Source organism: Saccopteryx leptura, chromosome 2, assembly GCF_036850995.1.
Source record: "Saccopteryx leptura isolate mSacLep1 chromosome 2, mSacLep1_pri_phased_curated, whole genome shotgun sequence".
NCBI classification, from domain to species: Eukaryota; Metazoa; Chordata; class Mammalia; order Chiroptera; family Emballonuridae; genus Saccopteryx; species Saccopteryx leptura.
The window spans coordinates 302,591,528-302,597,892 of NC_089504.1; the positions used below are offsets into that span (position 1 = coordinate 302,591,528).

The 6,365-nt window shown below is 39.2% G+C and overlaps 1 non-coding gene across 1 annotated transcript; it reads right to left on the reverse strand.

The window, feature by feature from the left end:
* Nucleotides 1-4,257: 4,257 nt before the first annotated feature.
* TRNAP-GGG (transfer RNA proline (anticodon GGG)) lies at nucleotides 4,258-4,333 on the reverse strand. Its single transcript has one exon. It is a non-coding gene; the product is annotated as a tRNA-Pro (tRNA).
* Nucleotides 4,334-6,365: the final 2,032 nt, after the last annotated feature.

The following is a 6,365-nucleotide window of genomic DNA, read 5'->3' on the forward strand; positions in this document are numbered from 1 at the left end:
GGAGATCTCAGGTTGAGGCAGGTTTGAAGTCAATTTAATGCCTACACAGTCAGTGCTTCAAGTCTGTACAACCCTTGCACCTGTTTGAGCTGGATTTTCTATCACTTGCTACATGTACACAGTGCTCTAGTCTAGTAAGATATGCAAAAAGAGGCTTCAAATGAAGACAAATTCACCCAGTGACTCAGCCCAATGTTTCTTATGTGTTCAGGCACAACACCTGTCCAGTGTGAGCATCCACACTCCACACGGCTCAAACAAGCAAACCTCAAGACAGGTGATTTCTGCCAGTGTTTAGGATCCAATAGCCCCATTTTTCTGGGCAATCAAAGCAGGGTTTCAGGAGGATGGAACATCTTCCATTGTCCCAAGCTCACTCCTCATGGTGGCACTCAAGGCTGGCCCTAATTTGGCACCCTGTCTGATGTCTAGCCCAGAACATCCTCCACCCACTTGACTTCTGCCACACTCTCTACTCTTGGGAAACAGGTTCTGCTTCCCAGGTTCCACACTTTCCTCATCCCATTCCTCTGTCTGGCATGCCTTTCTGCTTTATTTGTCTCCCATCTTTTATTTATTAGAAACTACAGGAACAAAGACCATTGCCATCCCCTCAGAGACAAGTCTCTGGTTCCTGTACCCAAAATTGGCACTTATGCCCCTCCAATAGTCTCCAAGTGGAGACTCTAACCTGGAGGAGAGTGATCTGTGATGTCATGGATACCAGGGCCCCAGCCTGAGCCTACACTGAGCTTTCTCTGGGTTCAGAGTGGCCCAGGCACTTCTGATGAGCCAGCAGGGCTGGCGCGGGGTCACGTGGCCATTTACAAGACTTGAGGCTACATATGGGTCCTCCCTGAGATTTAATTTTCACATCTATAATGTAAAATAATCCTCTTCATATAGATATTGTGAGATCAAATGACATGTCTGTGACATAATTTTCTAATGCTTATATATACAGAACAATACAAAAATAGAGATTCTCATATTTACTTGCATCTGCTTCTTACTTTTTAAACATTTTATTAAAGTAAACAATATATATGGAAAAGTACAAATCACAATTATATCACTCAAAAACTTTTGCAAACTGATCTTATCTGTAAAATCAGCACCCAATTTAAGAGCCAACACATGGGCAAAACCTTATAACCCAAATAGTTCACGCATAGTTACTTCCGTTACTCTCTCAGCAAGGATAACGTATCGTAATTATCATAGTTTATTTTTAAGTTGTCTTACTTTATTTAAGTGGGATCGTACAATATATACTTGTTTATATCTGGACTTTTTTGGGGGGTTGCACCTCATATTTTTAAATTTCATCAATGACATTTTAAAAATTCCATCTATGGCATTGTATGCGGTAGTGAACCTTTAGTCTCATAGCTGAACAGCATTCATTGTGCTGCTATTTCACAACACAGAGATTGAAAAAAAATATCAACAATGTTGGAACTATTTGACTTATAAAACCAAAAACTGCATATGGTTTATGCTAATATTAATTCGCTCCATTGTTGATAAGCATTTTAGTTTCCAATTCTTGGCTAATTTAAATACTGCTCCTGTGAACATTTTATCACATCTTTAAATGAACGTATGTCAAATTGCCAGGTTAAAGGCCCCACAAATGTTCAGAAAGTAAGTGAGAAAATACTGGTCACTATATTTCCAAAGAGACTGTACCTATTTAATCTCCCAATGACATAATCTGAGGACTCCAGTATCTATATTGTCACCAACACTAAGCAATTTCCTCATTTAAACTTTAGCCTTTCTGAGGAATTGATGAAAGTACAAATAAATGGATGCATATAATGTATTTATGGACAGGAAGCATTAACATCATTAAAAATGTTTATACTACCCCCCAAAATCTATAGATTCAAAAAAAAATCTATAAAATTACCAATGGTGTTGTTCACAGAACTAGAACAAATAAAACAAAAATTTAAAGAAACCACAAAGAACCCCTGATTGCCACAACAATCTTAATAAAGAAGAGCAAAGTTAAAGGAATCACTCTACCTGATACCTAACTATATTATAAGGCTACATTAATCAAAACAGCATGGTACTGGCATAAAAACAGACATGTACATCATTGAAACAGAATTAGAGAGCCACAAATTTGACCTATGACTTTTTTTAAAAAAATTTTATTATTATTAATTATAATGGGGTGACATTGATAAATCAGGGTACATATGTTCAGAGAAAACATCTCCAGGTTATTTTGACATTTCAATATGTTACATACCCATCACCCAAAGTCAAATTGTCTTCCGTCACCTTCTATCTGGTTTTCTTTGTGCCCCTCCCCGCCCCCCATCTCCTCCCCCCCAGTAACCACCACCCTCTTGTCCATGTCTCAGAGTATCATTTTTATGTCCCACCTATGTATGGAATCATATAGTTCTTAGTTTTTTCTGATTTACTTATTTTACTCAGTATAATGTTATCAAGGTCCATCCATGTTGCTGTAAAGGATCTGATGTCATCGTTTCTTATGGCTGAGTAGTATTCCATAGTATATATGCACCAAATATTTTAATCCACTCATCCACTGACAGACACTTGGGCTGTTTCTAGATCTTTCCTATTGTGAACAATGCTGCCAGAAACATGGGGATGCATTTCTCCTTTTGAAACAGTGCTGTGGTGTTCTTAGAGTATATTCCTAAAAGTGGGATAGCTGGGTCAAAAGGCAGTCCGATTTTAAATTTTTTGAGGAATGTCCATACTGTTTTCCGCAGTGGCTGCACCAGTCTGCATTCCCACCAGCAGTGCGGGAGGGTTCCCTTTTCTCCACATCCTCGCCAGCACTTATTCTGTGTTGTTTTGTTGATGAGTGACATTCTGACTGGTGTGAGGTGATATCTCATTGTGGTTTTAATTTGCATTTCTCTAATGATTAGTGATGTTGAGCATTTTTTCATATGCCCATTGGCCATCTGTATGTCCTCTTTGGAGAAGTGTCTACTCATTTCTTTTGTGCATTTTTTGATTTGATTGTTTGTCTTCCTGGTATTCAGTTTTACAAGTTCTTTATAAATTTTGGTTATTAACCCCTTATCAGACGTATTGTCGAATATGTTCTCCCATTGTGTAGTTTGTCTTTTTATTCTGTTCTTATTGTCTTTAGCTATGCAAAAGCGTTTTAGTTTGATATAGTCTCATTTGTTTATCCCGCCTTTTATTTCACTTGCCTGTGGAGATAAATCAGCAAATATGTATATATTGCTGCGAGAGATGTCGGAGAGCTTACTACCTATGTTTTCTTCTAAGATGCATAAGGTTTCACGACTTACATTTAAGTCTCTCATCCATTTTGAGTTTATTTTTGTGAATGGTGTAAGTTGGTGTTCTAGTTTCATTTTTTTGCAGGTAGATGTCCAATTTTCCCAACACCATTTGTTGAAGAGGCTGTCTTTACTCCATTGTATGCTCTTACCTCCTTTGTCAAATATCAGTTGTCCATAAAGGTATGGGTTTATATCTGGGTTCTCTGTTCTGTTCCATTGATCTATATGCCTGTTCTTATGCCAGTACCAGGCTGTTTTGAGTACAATGGCCTTGTAATATAACTTGATATCAGGAAGTGTGATACCCCCCACTTTATTTTTCCTTTTCAAGATTGCTGAGGTTATTCGTGTCTTTTTATACTTTCATATAAATTTTTGGAATATGTACTCTATATCTTTAAAGTATATCATTGGTATTTTAATTGGTATTGAATTGAATTTATAAATTGCTTTGGGTAACATAGGCATTTTAATGAGGTTTCTTCTTCCTAACCATGAGCACAGTATATGCTTCCACTTGTTTGTATCTTCCTTGATTTCTTTTATGAATGTTTTATAATTTTCTGAGTATAATTCCTTAATCTCCTTGGTTGAATTTACTCCAAGTTACTTTATTTTTTTATTTTATTTTATTTTTTTGCATTTTTCTGAAGCTGGAAACGGGGAGAGACAGTCAGACAGACTCCCGCATGCGCCCGACCGGGATCCACCCGGCACGCCCACCAGGGGTGAGGCTCTGCCCACCAGGGGACGATGCTCTGCCCCTCTGGGGGGTCTCTCTGCTGTGACCAGAGCCACTCTAGCGCCTGGGGCAGAGGCCAAGGAGCCATCCCCAGTGCCCGGGCCATCTTTGCTCCAATGGAGCCTTGGCTGCGGGAGGGGAAGAGAGAGACAGAGAGGAAGGAGGGGGAGGGGGGTGGAGAAGCAAATGGGCGCTTCTCCTATGTGCCCTGGCCGGGAATCGAACCCGGGTCCCCTGCACCCCAGGCCGACGCTCTACCGCTGAGCCAACCGGCCAGGGCCTAAGGTACTTTATTTTTTGGTTGCAATAGTGAAGGGGATTGTTTCCTTAATTTCTCTTTCTGACAGTTTATTGTTGGTGTATAAAAATGCCTCTGATTTCTGAGTATTAATTTTATATCCTGCCACCTTGCTGAATTCATTTATCAGGTCCAGTAGTTTTTTGACTGATTAGGGTTTTCTATATACAATATCATATCATCTGCAAATAATGATAGTTTTACGTCTTCTTTTCCAATTTGGATGCCTTTTATTTCTTCTTCTTGTCTGATTGCTGTGACTAGGACTTCCAGAACTATGTTGAATAAGAGTAGTGAAAGGGGGCACCCCTGCCTTGTTCCTGATCTTAAGGAGATTGCTTTTAATTTTTGTCCATTGAGTATGATGTTGGCTGTGGGTTTGTCAGAGATGGCCTTTATCATGTTGAGGTATGTTCCCTGTATTCTCACTTTGCTGAGAGATTTGATCATGAATGGGTGCTGGATTTTATCAGATGTCTTTTCTGCATCCATTGAAATTATCATGTGGTTTTTCTCCTTCCTTTTGTTTATGTGATGAATCACATTGATTGATTTGCAAATATTGTAACAGCCTTGCCTCCCCAGTATAAATCCCACCTGATTATGATGTATGATTTTCTTCATATATTGCTGGATCCAGTTTGCTAATATTTTGTTGAGGATTTTAGCATCTAAATTCATCAGGGATATTGGCCTATAATTTTCTTTCTTTGTGTTGTTTTTTCCCAGTTTTGGAATCAGAATTATGCTCGCCTCATAAAAAAAGCTTGGAAGTCTTCCCTCCTCTTGAATTTTTTGAAATAGCTTGAGAAGGATAGGAGTTAGTTCCTCTTTATATATTTGGTAGAATTCACTTGTGAAGCCATCAGGCCCAGGACTTCTCTTTGTTGGGAGTTCTTTGATAACAGTTTCGATCTCATTTGTTGTAATCAGTCTGTTTAGGTATTCTGATTCTTCCAGATTAATTTTTGTAAGATTATATGTTTCAAGGAATTTGTCCATTTCATCTATGTTGCCTAACTTTTTGGCATACAGTTCTTCATAGTATTTTCATATAATATTTTGTATTTCTGTTGTGTTAGTTGTTATTTCTCCACTCTCTTTTCTAATATTATTTATTTGAGTCTTCTCTCTTTTTTTCTTGGTGAGGCTTGTTAAAGGTTCAATTGATCTAGTTTACCTTTTCAAAGAACCAGCTCCTGGTTTCATTGATCCTCTGTATTGTTTCTTTAGCCTCTATGTCATTTATTTCCGCTCTCATCTTTATTATTTTCTTCCTTTTACTACCTCTGGGCTTTACTTGCTGTTCTTTTTCTAGTTCTTTTAGATGCAGGGTCAAGTTGTTTATTTAAGCTTTTTCCAGCTTCTTAAGGTACGTCTGTAAGGCAATGAACTTCCCTCTGAAGACTGCTTTGGCTGTGTCCCATAAATTTTGACTTGATGTATGCTCATTATCATTTTTTTCTAGAAATTTTTTTATTTCTTCTTTGATCTCATTGTTAACTCATTCGTTTTTTTTTTTGGTTTTTTTTTTTGTATTTTTCTGAAATTGGAAATGGGGAGGCAGTCAGACAGACTCCCACATGCACTCAACCGGGGTCCACCCGGCATACCCACCAGTGGGCGATGCTCTGCCCATCTGGGGCATCGCTCTGTTGCGATCAGAGCCATTCTAGCGCCTGAGGCAGAGGCCATGGAGCCTTCCTCAGCGCCCGGGCCAACCCTGCTCCAATGAAGCCCCATCTGTGGGAGGGGAAGAGAGAGACAGAGAGGAAGGAGAGGGGGAGGGGTGGAGAAGCAGATGGTCGCCTCTCTTTGTGCCCTGGCCAGGAATCAAACCTGGGATTCCTGCATGCCAGGCCGACACTGTACCACTGAGCCAGCCGGCCAGGGCTCCATTTGTTATTTAATAACATGCTATTTAGTTTCCAAGTATTAGAGTTTTTCTCTGTTTTTCTGTTCTGGTTGATTTCTACAATAGTTTCATGCCATTGTGATCAGAGAAAATGCTTGA